We start from the raw sequence: 14,867 nt of genomic DNA, 5'->3' as shown, positions 1-14,867 counted from the left end.
TGTACAGATATGATATGGAAGTCCATTGGTTTAATTGCATTTAAATAGCAGCTTTAGTAGTTTGTGATTTATAAGCTGTATTGATCGCTTTCTACTACAGTCTGTTAACCTGTTGCTTTGCTCCTACATGTAAAGCAGCATGCAAAACATGCAAAGTGTCCCACCCCTTAACCAGATATACAGCGGACAACAACACAGAACTCATCGCACAATTTCCACATCAGTATCCTGCTGCAAAACATATGAACTTTTATTATACCTATAACGCATTATGCAATGTGTTTACTTTTTAAAAAAAATTGATTTATGGATTTCATAAGGTGCTGTACAGCAACCAATCTTCACTTAATTTGGACTGATTAATTTGGTGATGTACACTCACGGTAGACATGGTACCTTTCCTTGTTTTGTTTCAACATACTGTTCTGGATTCTTAGTCAGCAAGTTTTCTATTTTATAAGGACATAAGAGGGAATGAGTTCAGAAGAGAAAACTGAGATATAAAAAACTCAAAGAAATCCGGTCAGGTGGATGCTGTGGCACCAGTAAACCAGCCTCTGAACTTATTGTCTCATTCTCCAAGTCCTTCTTGTTGTCTCCTACACTCTTCTCTCTCTTCTCCCACTCTCCTCAGACATCAAAGTAAGGCACCAGCCAGCACTACATTGCTTTGATTCTTTCTGCTGCCACCTTGACTACTAAACTCCCTGTTCATTTCTTTGTTAATTAGGTCCCGCTTGTATCCATCTGATCACTACATTAATGAAGCTCTTGGCTACCAGTGATTGTTATCTATCATCAGTTCATTGTTTGGCACGAGCAACTCTCAGCAAAGATAGTTATGATATAAGATGACTCAGCCCTCAGAAACTCGGCGTTGGGTCCGCGTGCAGCATGAAAACACGTACGGTTACGTAACTGACTATTTGTCAACAATTAAAGTAGTCGTTAACTTACTAAAAACTGATCTTTCTTGCATCCTGCTTACCTGTTCGCTTTCTTCTACAGCCTGCTGACCTGTTCCCTTGCTCCTACATCCTGGTTACATGCCAAGCTGTCAGACAGGTGTCCAATAAATGTATTGCTTTTAAAAGAGGAACATGCCATTTGTCTGCTGTTTGCGCAGTCTGTCATATATTGCGTAATTATCAGTCAATATTAGCCTTTCAGAGGCATATTGGCATCTATCGTCTTATGTACAGTCCCCTCCAAAACTATTGGAACAGCCAGGCCAATTCCTTTATTTATGCTGTACACTGAAAACATTGGGGTTTGACATGAGAAGATGACTATGTAACAGGAGATCCGCATTTCATCTATTATTTGCAGGTTTTTACATGTAGATCCGTAACACAAGTTAGAAGATAGCACCATTGGCAATGGAACAACAACAGTTTAGGTGACCAAAGGATAGGAGTAGGACTTCAAACAGATTAAAGTGAATAATACCACATATTTAGTTGCAAATCCTTTGCTTGAAATAACTGCATCAAGCCTGCGACCCAATGACAACACCAAACTTTGGCATTTTTCTATTGTGATGCTTCTGCAGGCTTTCATCACAGCCTCTTTCTGTTGTTTGTTTTGCATCTCTCTTTAAATTGGCAAACAAAATGTTTCTGTAGGTTAATCTTTGTCTCATCAGTCCATAAAACTTTGTCCCAGAACACTTGAGCAACGTCCATGTAATTTTTGGCAAATTCCAAGCTGGCCTTGAGTGGTTTAAATCTCCTGGTGTCACCTCTGAACTTTAATTCCAGAAGTCTTCTGCGAATGTTGATTTTTCATACCTTTAGTCCTTCCCTCTCAAGGTTGGTAATGATGTCACTAAGAGTTGTTTTGGGGTTTTCTTTAAGTTTCTGTCATCAACTGCTGACGCTTTCCTCCGTCGCTCACTACATCAGTAGGTGTGGTTCCACTGAGTACTTTTTGAGTACTTTTTGCAAAGCGGCTGAGTGTTTTGGCTACGCCCACTAGTTTAGTTTTGTAGCAGCTATCCAACGTTCAAATTTGACAACAGACTGACGCGGCAAACAGTGTTGCTAACTTAGCGACTTTGTTGCTACATTTAGCGTCTAGTCAGACCCCTGTAGCGACTCTTTTCAAAAAAGCGACGAGCGACAAATCTAACGACTTTTTCTGGTGTTATTGGAGACTTTCGGAGACTCGTTCAAACTCTTCTTAAGGAGTAGCAGGCGCCATCCCAAAGCACTGGGTGGATCCCAAGCCACACCCATAGCGGCTCACTAGAGGGAAAAGTACCTAATAGAAACGCACCTAGTGGTTTCTTTCTTCTTTAGGACTTAAATGTTAATGTTTGTGCAATGTCTCTGATTGATTTTCCATCTTCTCTCAGCTTCAACATTGCTTGCTTTTCTCCCATAGACAGTTCACTAGTCTTCATGTTACACCTTTTTAACTATAAATCCAGGCTGCACAACAAAAACTCAGAGTAGTCATTCAGTGCTATTTATTATTCCAGTAATCAATGTAATAGGACACACCTGGGCAACAAAAACACCTGTCAGTCACATGTTCCAATAATTTTGCTCACTTGAAAAATGGGTGGGTTCAAACAAAAGGTGCTATCTTCTAAGTTTTTTCTAACAGATCTAGATGTAACCTCCTGGTAAAAGAAGCTAGAATAATGGTCTTTTCTCTCATAATTATTTTTTGATGTCAAACCCAAATGTTTTCAGATTACAACAAAAAATAAAGGAAATTGCCTCGTTTGAATAGTTTTGGAAGGGACTGTACATTTGACGTTTAAGATTTTTATAATTTCATACTGCTGCTATTTCAAGAGTGATGGTGAGCATAACAACTAAAAAATAAAATGAATAAACTTTATTTGGTCCTAAAGACTAAAAGTAATGGTCAGGTAGTTCACACACACTATATGAAATGTCCTGCTGACATGCAGCGTTGGGCAGCAGAGAGCTGGTGCCATTCCTGCTCAGTTCCTCTTACATCTTGGTTACATGCAAAGCAGTCATACAAGTTCCCAAAAAATAAATGTACTGCTTTCAAAGAGACACGTGTCATCATGCAACCACACCCTTCACTTCATAACACTGGTATTTAAAAGTTATCTAATCATCTCAGCTGAGGGAGAGTACAGACAGGAAGATGAGTAAAACTGAAAGTTAAGTTTGTAACTGTATAATGTAATATTGTAAAAATGAATTTGTCAGAAAAGAGATGGACGTTTACTCATAACTTTTAATTGCAATTGATATGAGCCCAATTAAACCTTAAGTCAGAGTCTAGTTATTATTTCATCAGTGCCGTGTCACTGTCACATTCCTCACGCAGAGAGGAGGGAGGGACTTTATCGAAACAAACTGAAATTATTGTCATTGGTTGTAGAAATCACATCAAATGGTACTTAAGAATTGCAGAAAGGAGCATTACTAGTTTTTAATAAGATCTCCTAAAACTGCAAATATAACTAAAAACTATTTCAGTTTTTATGGAGTTTTTGTGTGTGAAATCTCTGCAGTAATAACGACTTCAGCACAGTCTGTGACACACTGGTTTACAGGCCAATATTGGCCTATCAAAGGCATATCGACATCTATCGGTATCTTTTATGTTGTCCCCAATGTGCCAGTATGAACATATATATATTTTCATATTGGCACTTTGGGGACAACATAAAACATAATATACATATATAAAATAGATGTGTCTCTGCAAAGTAACTAGCAAGAAATTCTAGAGAAAAAAGTACAATATTCACTTTCAAAATGTAGTGAAGAAGTATGAAGTAACTTGAAATGGGAATACTCAAGTAAAGCGCAGTACTACAGTACAAGTACTAAGTTACAATAGACTGCTCCTACTGCACACAAAGTAAAATGAAACCGTTATGTTCTATCATCTGAAATCACAGCATAGATACGACAACCTATATTATTAGACCCTTCTATTGTATAAGGAAAAAAACAGACAAATTCTCCAACAAAACCAACAATGTTTTTTAAAATAGGAAAAGGTAGAAACATCCAGAAGACAGGCAATGCAATAGTAGAGGTGGGCAGTATGGGCAAATTTTGTTGCAGCTCGAAAAGGATGCATTATGTATAAAAAGGTGTTTTAATCAAGTATTCATAGATGATGAAGAATGTGTGTGCATTGAACCTGTGTTTCTGCATGCATCCTGCGACATGGATCATCAAATGATTTTGTGATATTGATTTGTCCAGTAAAGAGAGTGTAGCCTATTAGTAATTTAAAAATATTTGTAGAAGAATTTAATAAACCACTAATACCATATTGAATTTCAACCACTGCTGAATACTTGACTAAATGTTTAAATTTAAATACCACTGAAATGATAGCTCTGACAGATTTTAAGACTAAGCTGAATGTTTTGACCTTTGCCAAGTTAATCAACATGCAAATCACTATTGTGACGCTTTGTTTTTTTTTCCTTTTTTTGAAGCAAAAACATGGAGCCTCTCCTGCCCATGGATAGAGAACTATCTGAGAGAGAAGTGATTCTCACTGCGAGGAAGAAACTGGAGAAAACAGGTCTAACCCTGATCTCGGTCCCCTTGGTCCCCTTGACTGTTTTGTTCCATCCTCTGTATGGCTAACATAATAGACCTGCATATTTTGGCTGATTTGGTCTTTTTTAAGATATATTTGTGCTTCTACCATTAGTAAGTAGGCTACATAGGCCATGCGTGGACATGGGGATTCTTTGCCAGATTCACGGCTGGCAACTGTCTCTGGCTTGTGCAGGCGTCCTGCGTGTCCGTGTCAGTCCGGACGAGGATTCGACTGGATAAATGAGACTTGGATTATACTGCACGAGCTGATACAGTTTTGCTGAACCTGGCCTCCACTAACTTCAACTCATGAAATATTTACTATGTTTCTGGCCGTTCATGGATTTGTCGTAGGAGGAAAAACAACGTTTTCTTCAAGAATTCAAGGAAGCACGTGGTGAGTAACTGATTATACAAATTTATTGTGTGAAGTATTCCTTAAAGTACTTTTTTTGCTTCTGCATACATTTGAACAATTTCTTCAGAAAAGCTTTTTTCTTTGACAACATATTTTTATTGAAATATTCAGTGGAAGCATCATCATTATCATAGCTGGGAAATATAATAGTATGATTTCATCTGGTGTTCGACGAAAAGAGCAGACCCAATCTGTTAATAGCAACACATCTTGTTAGGAAAACAAGTTCTAATAACCTTTGGTAGGTTTCCCTTTACAGCCCCATTATTATTATTATTATTAGTGTCTTGATTCTCCAAATCCAGCTTTGATTAGACTTTCAATTTTCACAATTTGATTAAAATGACAGTTTAGCAATTACTTAGATTTTCAAATTCTTTAAAAGATACACTACATGATATAAAGTGATATAACTCTTATATTTTTCTGTAATGTGCCACATTAAGGCCATACAGTCAAACTTGTGATTTGCCAATCCTGGCTTTTATTTCGTAAATCAACATTGAAAGCTCATTTTGATTTTCGATTTAGAATTTAAATTGAGACACCCATACTGATCACATATTAAATATACAACTAATCTTCACACAAAAGGCAAAACACAGCAATATTAGAAGTTTGGGTTAACTACATTCATACAGATGGTTACATTAAAGAAAGTAGAATAGATATAGTGGTACACAGTATAATGTTGTCATGGTAATAGTAATCATAAATCTAATTTCATATAGATGGATGTCCCATGTTGAAACCACAACAAACACCAAAAACACACGATTAACTTCAAAACCAAACACCTCTAAATATATGAAATCCTTAAACTACAATTAAATGTTAACTTTAGGTCTAAATCCCATGTTGGTAGTGTTTTACAGCTTGCCCTCATCATCAGGAATACACAGAGAACTAAGCCATCGTTATTGTCGTCAATTTCACCTGTGCTTTTCCTGCGATCACAAGCCAAAATGTCTGCTGTGAAAGATGTTTTTTGCGACCAACATGGTATGAAACAGTGATTCAGTTTATAATGTGACCTATAGATCTAAAGTCTAAAATAAAGATGATAAAAATGATCAAACTAAAACAAAGTTATTTGTATAATATTGAATAGGGCTCTAAAACAGCGTATATGGCCCAACTAATGCAATAATGCATCCTCTTCCTCTGAAATCTTTAGTTTTGGGATAAAATGGTGTTGGTACTGCACTGTGCTCATTGACACACTTATGTTTTAATTATCTTCCCCAACATTGGGCTCAGGTATTGCTCCATCCTGCAAGTAAATAAAGACAGACAAATTCATCAGTGTTAACTACAGCAGTGCAGAGTCAGAGATGTAATTTGTCAATACTGAAACACAACAGCACACTACACTGGAGATGAGATGATTAGTTTATCAGTCAATTGATAACAAATATTAATCTTAAAGTATTTGTGTGAAACGATTCAGCACACAAGTATCTTTCAAGGCAAATTTGTCAACATCGCTTTGCCTATTTTCCTACATTGATAAACCATAATATAATAGTCAATTAATTGAGAAAAGTCAATAATGACAGGAATTAGACTGGGCTCGGATACTGAAACTCAAAGAGATGTGGCATAAAGCCCCTTTTTGACCGTAGGAACTTTCCCTAGGGAATAGGAACTGGGAACCCATTGTAATACTCAAAACATAAATATGATGTTTATGATATTATAAGCCATTCAATACAACCTCCAGCATGAGGGCCCCACACAGTACTAATCCTGCATTTAAAAGCCTACACTTAAATATTACCTGAGGGATTGGCCAGCCCTTATTTGTGCACCACTGTTGAAATTTCTCCATGGCAGCATCCAGTTCATCAATCTTCTTACAGTAGACCCTGATCAGCGTCTCAGAAAAGCAGGTTGGGAGGAGCTTGGACACCTGACAAGAATGACGACAGCATCAACTTGAGAATAATGACATAACAGAGGCTGCCTTATGAATAAATGCACACAAGCCCATGCAAAGAAAGACAGATTGACATTGTTGTTGCCTTTGATTTGGTTCTGACCTGGTCTCTGGAAATCTTGAATGGTTTGTCTGGGTTTCCCCTGCTGTAGAAATACATATTCTCGATGGGGTCATTTTCTTTCATGCCATAGTCCATTGTGACGACCTGCAATACAAAGGTGAGAAATATCCTCTTTTATTTTTCTGAGGTAAATTATGCCAATAGAGGTAGGCAACATTCAAACTAAAAGATAATCAATCAAGCCAAGTCTAAAAAAAGAAAAAGAAAAATAATGGTGAAAAAATTGGGCTAAAAACTCACCTCAACTATAAAGTCCTCTGCTGTCAGCCCGCCATTGTTGGGGACGGCTTCGGCCAATTCCTGTTGCCAACGATCTCTCATTGTCTTCAGAAGAAGAAAATAAATTATCTGTAATCTCTTGCCAGTCATGCAGCAAAGGACTTGTTAACTTAGGAATTGTTTTTGCTAACCACCAGCATTTAAGCTGAACTATAAAGCATTTTCAACTTAACAGTTTAGAATCATTGTGATAGTAAATGACCTTCCTGCCCCCCCTAAGCAACGGTTAGCCACGCCGGCTAGCCATAACAAAAAGCTGTTCAATTTCATACAATCAATGTTTGTCATGGCTGAGCCACCAAAAAGATCGAAGAAACGGTGGTGTATTTATCAACCATGATTAAATAACTATCGCTGAATAACTCACAGTGTGGCAGTGAGAGGACAACTTTCTGTCATCTCTAACTTTCTCAGTGTTCATTCATTTTAAATGTCAATATAGTCGATGGTACAGCGCAGCTCTGTAACCAGTATTTATGTTGATTTTGTCAGACCATAAAAATAATGATTTTTCAGCCAGGGTGTCTGTCTGGCACATTACCAGATGTTGGCTGTCTTAACTGATCTTTGTGCTGAATGTAGTCAGTTTGATTTTTTGAAGTTTAAATGTACTGTAGTCTAAGTAACATTTAATCCTGTGATTTTTCTCACTGCTATCACATCCTCTCAATTCCATTTCTAGGAATTTATGGAATGGTAGGAATGTGTTGTCGTCCGAATGAAATCCAGTCACCCACAGAGGAAATGTAAAATGAAACAAAGGAACGAGCAATCACCTTTTCACCCAGAAAAGAAGAAAGAAGATTTTTTTGTGATAAAAGAGCTGAATTTATGCTCCATAACAATTTCAATATCTGATTGGAATATTAAGTGTTATCATAAACACAGTGAAGTTGACAACTTTCACTTTCAGTGAAATCCAATCACAATATGCACAGAGGCAATGCAAAATGATAGAAAACAGAAGCAAGAAATATGCAGTTATCAAACACAAAAGTAGCACAACATCCAGCTCTGTCATAACCAAACCAAGTGTAGTGGCTATAGTTCCCATAGCCACAGTGACATAGGCGTTTCAAACAGGAGTGTAATGTGATAGAGGCATCCAAAGACATGACTGCACACCTTGGTTAGGCTCAGGTTTGGTCTTGTTTGGCCCAGACACCTGTAGTGTTTTCGTTCGATGATCCTCTTAAGAATCTGCTTTGCATCATCCAGCTCCTCTGAAGGGGAATTGAGTATGTCTTGAAACACATGATCTACAGAACAAACAGAGACAGAAACAAGCTGCTGAGAAAGGGCTTTGGGCTTGAAAGTTCACACACAGAAATAAATCCTTCAATCAGTAGCTATGGGAGCTAAGGGTATGTGCACGTCTTTTCTGTCTGTTTCATCAGAAATATGATTCATCCTTGTGTTCATGTTAGATTATAGTAGTGGTGAGCCAGCTAGCCAAGCTGTTGTACTGCAAAAGTGCACTTAAAGCTTGATTTTTGTTTAGCCAATGGCGCAGATTTTGATTTATAGCTCCTCACTAATTGATTTCTATGCTAGGATGACTGAGAATGGCGTTCTTTCTACCGCAATAAGTTAACTGTTTGACACTGTTACTTTAACTGCTGGAGCTCCATAGTTTATGTGCTGAGTCATCGGGCACCTGAAATCTTTAGAATAATTTGGAACATTGTCAAAAGGCTTTATACCACTGTATGTAAACCAATGAAAATAAAGCAAAACACAACATGATAATACTGACAGCCGTCTAACAGAACATGTTTAGCCAACTCAGCATATTTTAAAAGAAAACAAATGTTTGTTTTTTAAACATGGCAAAGATGATGGGCTGTGTATCCAGCTGACTGCTCTCTGTGTCTCAATGTTAAAACAGAAGCTCACATCACACAGTGGTTTCTACAGACCTGTCAGCTTGGTGTAGGCCTCCATGTCACCTATGGCTGTGGAGAGAGAGAACATCTTCCCTCCTGAGCCTTTAATCTGGATGTGCTCGTCTGCTTTTACAAAGGCCTCTGCGATCCTGGATGATTATACCCAACATATTATCCTTTTTATGTATACTATACAAGACATTGAATTATGAAGCAATGAATTAAGTTACATCAGACACCAGATAAAGCTGAATGATGTAGAGTAAATACTCACATAGTCTCTATGATCTTGGTAACTTTGTGCTTGTAGGCCCTTCTGTGGAGACAGTACCTTGTGTGGAACATCTCATACAGATTGTCCACCTCCTAAAAGAGATCAATGTCTTTTAGTCACAGCAAATCATTTAAACAGATTGCGGTTTTAAAATATGATTTTAAATGAGATGCAGCAAAGTCAGCACCTTGTCTCTAGTGCAGATATGCCAGTTCTCTTCCACCTGACACACCCTGGCAAAGTGTATAAAGCGGCGATGGTCAAAGTTGGTCTGGATGCCCAGGTGGTAGCTGTCCCTGAAATAAAAGAGGGATACAGAGCGGATAAAAATGGTTAAATGCGTTAAACTAATTAAAGCATCCTGAGGAATGCTGAAAATCATTAGGATATAATGAGTGAATTGCCCTACAGCAGGGCTTGGCAATTTTTTCCATATGAAGTGCTGTTTCTGAAAATTTTCAACGTTGGGGTTAACAAATGTTTTTTATTATGACACCAACGCATACATTTAATCTTAAAGGGATCTTTAATTGTATTTATTAATTCCAACCATGTTGGCAAAAAAAAAGCCAAAACATGTTTCTCCTAGAATCAGAACATTATAATTATATGATTATATATAAGAGCATAAATATGAATGCTTCCATCCTTCCATTAACCCTACTGACCTTCCAGCAATCTTGTTTTTAGGCAGTAAACTGAAAATTTGTTATTCAGCATACTGCTTTATATGACATTCCCTCATTAACAAAGTTTTGCAAGTGACCATAAATGTCAAAAAGGAATAATTTACATAATAACAGAAATATGAGTACTATACAACAATGATGCTATCCTTATCCTAGTGGTTGTTTGACATGTTGATGAGTTGGCACTTCAACATTTACAAAAAAAACCCTTGCACACTAACAGCTAATGTGCCATTGGTTCAGCTACTGTGTGCCAATGGTGGCACCTGTGTCTAGGGTTGCTGATCTGCAGCTGTTCAACAAGCCCCACCTGGCAAAGTAGTCAAACTTGTCCACATCAATGCCAGTTTCTTTGTTGGCCACGATTTCATAGAGAAAGGACTTCTTCACTCCCCGCCCCTGTGGAAATGATGGTGATAGTAGCATTAGTCATTGGCTGTTGTAGCAATGATTATGATACTGAGTGATTTTACACAACTCACAGGTGTTTTTGTTTTTTTTCCTTTAATCATCTCTCTAATAAATGTCATGTCGTCACCGTCTGGGTCATTCTCATCCACCGGTTTTTCAAACTTCAGGTGATGCTTCTTCATCTCGTCCTCCAGATTATTTTTTTTCACCATGTGGTCAAACATCTCTACAGAGGCAATCTCATGCTGAAAGATGCACAGATCCATTAATATATATTAGCATGAGAAGAAAAAATACAACAAAGTGAAAATACAATGACAAAAGCTTTAGTAGAAAGATCCTATCTCTGCTTTAAACAGGACAGGATATGGAAAAGGAATGTGAATGTTTGTCTTATCTCTCACCTTTGCCAGGTGACAGATCTGTGCCGATAACTCACATAGTGACTGTGTCACTTGTAGTGCATATGGCGAGCTTCTCCCTACTCCCCCTAATTTAGATCTCTCTTCACCTCTCCCACTCTCCCCAGACATCAAAGTAAGGCACCAGCCAGCACTACATTGCTTTGACTCTTTGTGCTGCCACCTTGACTACTAAACTCCCTGTTCATTTCTTTGCTAATTAGTTCTCATTTGTATCCAGCTGAGTCACTACATTAATGAAGCTCCTGCCTATGTGTTTTACATGTGCTTGTTTTTTTTGGTTTGTTATCATGTCACACATCAGGAACAACAGAAGTAATTGTTTCTTACCTTCCACTTCTTCATTTTGTCCTCTAGTTTATTATATTCTGGATCGTTGTCTCTTGGAATGAAATTTGCTCTTGGAATGAAAATTGCATCGTAAAGATGGGAAAAGGGCCCATGTCCTAGATATTGGAAAAATAAAATCATGTTGACATAACAATGAATTTGTGCAAAGTTAAATAAGGTTAACTGGTGAGCAATGGGTAGATTGAGTATATATTATGAGGCCTGTTTTGTTTGTTTGCTGTTTGATGCAAATTCAACATCCCCTCCATGTTTCTTTGTTGTTTTCAGGATGAGGTACATTTTTGCAGCATTATTTCCTTTAATGCAAGAATATACCAGCAGTGATGCCATACTCTCAACCCTGCTTAAGTTATAAATGAGACTTACCAAACCTTGCCAATTTTCAGCAGAAATCCAGAGTATTTTGACTGCACCTGTTTGTGATGACTCAAATTAACCGTAATAAAAAAATGTCCAAAGTCCTAGGCCTTTACTGAGCACTATTGACAAAATCATTGAGTCATAGAGATATAGAGATATATCAGTGATATGTTATATTGGCCTTCATGTTTTTTTTGTCAATTTAATGCGGAAAAAGTTTATGTAACAGAGCATGCCCTGACTTTAATGTGGCAACTCTCAACTATGTCAAACTATGGCTACGTTTACACGAGGACGGTCTGAACAGAAGACGCAAAAGTGGCGTCGCGTCTTCACTTTTTATTCCTCGTTTAGACGAGCATTTTCGGGAGGAAATCTGCGTGCATACGGTGACGCAAAAGTGTGTGAAATTCGATTGTATGCATGCCAGGCAGCATCACTTAAAGCGATAAGAGCATCTTTGGGCATGCAGAAGTTTTCACGCCACACATTTTCATCAGCTACTTCTTCCACAAAGTTATCCACCATCCACTAGATCTCCCAGGTCTCGTTCACAGCCGTCTGGCTCGCCTCCGACGAATTGCTGCATCCAAAATGTGATAGAGGTAATTACAGATCCTTCTCTGTTCACTAATACTATCTCTACATATCCTGTACATTTGGTGGAAAGACTCCTGTAAGTTTATTAGAGCTGCCAGAGCAGCTTGAAGGTCCGACGCATGGAAATAATCCCACGTTTGTTTATTTTCCTGTACTGGAGCATGTATGTGACGTAAACACATACGTGACGTGAGCAGATCAGATCAGAGTTTTGCGTCTTGTCGGTGTAGACAGACACGCTACGGCGGAGCGTATTTAACTTTTCCACTTTGGAAGGTGGTTTCAGATTTTTGCGTCTTTAAGCCCCCAAAACGCCGTCAACGTCTAAACGAAAGGCACTTCCGATAAAATATTTTGTCGTTTTTACCCGTGAGCGTCCTCGTGTAAACGGGGCCTATGTCAACCCTATAGTGTCATTCAATAGCCCCCAACCCCCCAATTGTACAGATATGATATGGAAGTTTCCATTGGTTTAATTGCATTTAAATAGCAGCTTTAGTAGTTTGTGATTTATAAGCTGTATTGATTAAGTGTAAGAAGTTGAAAGTTATCTCTTGTCTAGGTTTACTCTGATTGTGTTTGACCTTTGATTATTAGTTATTGGAATTGAAAACAACAATGTTTGGATTAATATCCTTTGTTATCCTTTTTCTCTGTCATTAGATAAACATATCAAACTGCTCCTTAACTTGTTGTTTCTAATAACAAAAGAAACTGGCCATGAGTTGAAAAAATATACTGATATATTTAATTTACACATACTTCAAACACAAAGGAAAAGTTACATTTACATTTTGGATCATATGGCAAACTCCACACAGCACACAAAGAGCTTACTACAAGCATGTCAGCATGTGTGTATGTATGTGTGTGTATATATGTATGTGTATATATATGTATATATATATGTGTTTATATATATGATTATCCGCGGTGTCTAAAATGTTATTTTATATTTAAATGATTACTTTACTTGCACAAATCATCAAAGGCTCGCCAAGTAGGGCAAAGTGCATAAAATAAATTGTTCTGATGTGCAGCAACTGTTGAGTTATAATTGGCTGTGATTCAACACTGAAATAAGAAAACAGTATTTTTTTAAGAAGATAAATTCTATATTTTAATGTGATCATTTGAGCCATTTCATGCATGACCCCTGAACATTAGATCCACAGCAACTGGTATTTGATAATTTATGGATAGTTTCATGCTCCTTTTCACTCTTAATCACACCCTGGAATTACCATTCAAAATGTAACACATGTAATAGTGAAAATATACGTATCACTCACCCAGGTCATGGCAAAGACCAGCAATCTGCACACAAAGGACGTCTCTGTCAGTGATATTGAGTTCCTGCTGCCTTTCCTTCAGAGCTTTAGCAAGTTCTCCTGCCAAGTGTGCGACCCTTTAATCAAACATACAACAGACAACAACACAGAACTCATCACACATTTACCACATCAGTATCATGCTGCAAAAAAGTCATATAAACAACAAACCAATCTTCATAGAATTTGCACTGTGAGTACCTTGAGACACATAGTATCTGTGTCTATCTGATAATATGCGGACATACCCAATCGAGTGTTCGAAGCGGTTGTGGGATGCTCCCGGGTAAACATAGTAGGCCCCTCCAAGCTGCTTGATGTGTCGTAGTCTCTGGAACTGAGGTGTGTCAATGATTTTGATGAGCAGTGGGTGTAACTCCACATGCCCGTGGATGGGATCATTAATGACCTGGCAGGACACAATCAAAAACACAATCCAGTTATGATCCAACCCGTAAAAACAGCTACACTTCATCTCAGGGCTCTGCAGGGTAGCTGGAGGATGCTAATTTCAAAAAAGTTCTTTCATTCGGCCCAGTGAGTCCTAACATGAAACCAAAGCTAAAAAAAACACCTGATGGGATCACTAAACATGTCACAGAACTATTTGGACACACCAAGTCAATTTATGACCCAAATTAGTGATCAGTTAACTAGTTTTTCTTCATTTCAAACCACAATCTTCCTCACCTTCATTTTCCTGCCTCTGACATCTCATCGCCTTGTTATGCAGACTAAAAACAATAGACAGAAAACATGCACAGTCTTGGCTTTGTGTTTATACAGTAAACTGACCCTGAAGTGTTTTGTTATGTACACTCAGGATTTATCTTACCTTGTATTGTTCTGCCATACTGTGCTGGATTCTCAGATGGTCACCAGGTTTTCTATTTGAATAAAGAAAATGATAGGAAATGAGTTCAAAAGAGAAAACTGAAATGTGAAACCTCAAAGAAATCCATTCAGGTGGATTTTAAACATCAATTAATTTACCAAACAGTAAAACCAATCTATAAAACTATCAAACTAACCTCTATATTTAGCCTCCAATTCTCAAAGTCCTTCTGGTTGCAGGTACTGACACGTTTCCTTCACTCTACAGTCTTCTGTAGCGCTTTGAAGATGTCCGAGGTTGTATTTGCGTCTAACCAGTGACTGTCACATGAATAAAGTTATATCACGTTTTATATCAAGCTTATCCAGACAGACCTGCACAAAAGACACAAA

General features: G+C 37.8%; 1 pseudogene; it reads right to left on the bottom strand.

The window, feature by feature from the left end:
- Nucleotides 1-6,858: 6,858 nt before the first annotated feature.
- Nucleotides 6,859-14,493, bottom strand: LOC131971547 (deoxynucleoside triphosphate triphosphohydrolase SAMHD1-like; annotated as a pseudogene).
- Nucleotides 14,494-14,867: the final 374 nt, after the last annotated feature.

Source organism: Centropristis striata, chromosome 5, assembly GCF_030273125.1.
Source record: "Centropristis striata isolate RG_2023a ecotype Rhode Island chromosome 5, C.striata_1.0, whole genome shotgun sequence".
NCBI classification, from domain to species: domain Eukaryota; kingdom Metazoa; phylum Chordata; class Actinopteri; order Perciformes; family Serranidae; genus Centropristis; species Centropristis striata.
The sequence above is the reverse complement of the archived record's forward strand: the minus strand, read 5'-3'. Positions and strand labels throughout refer to the sequence as shown.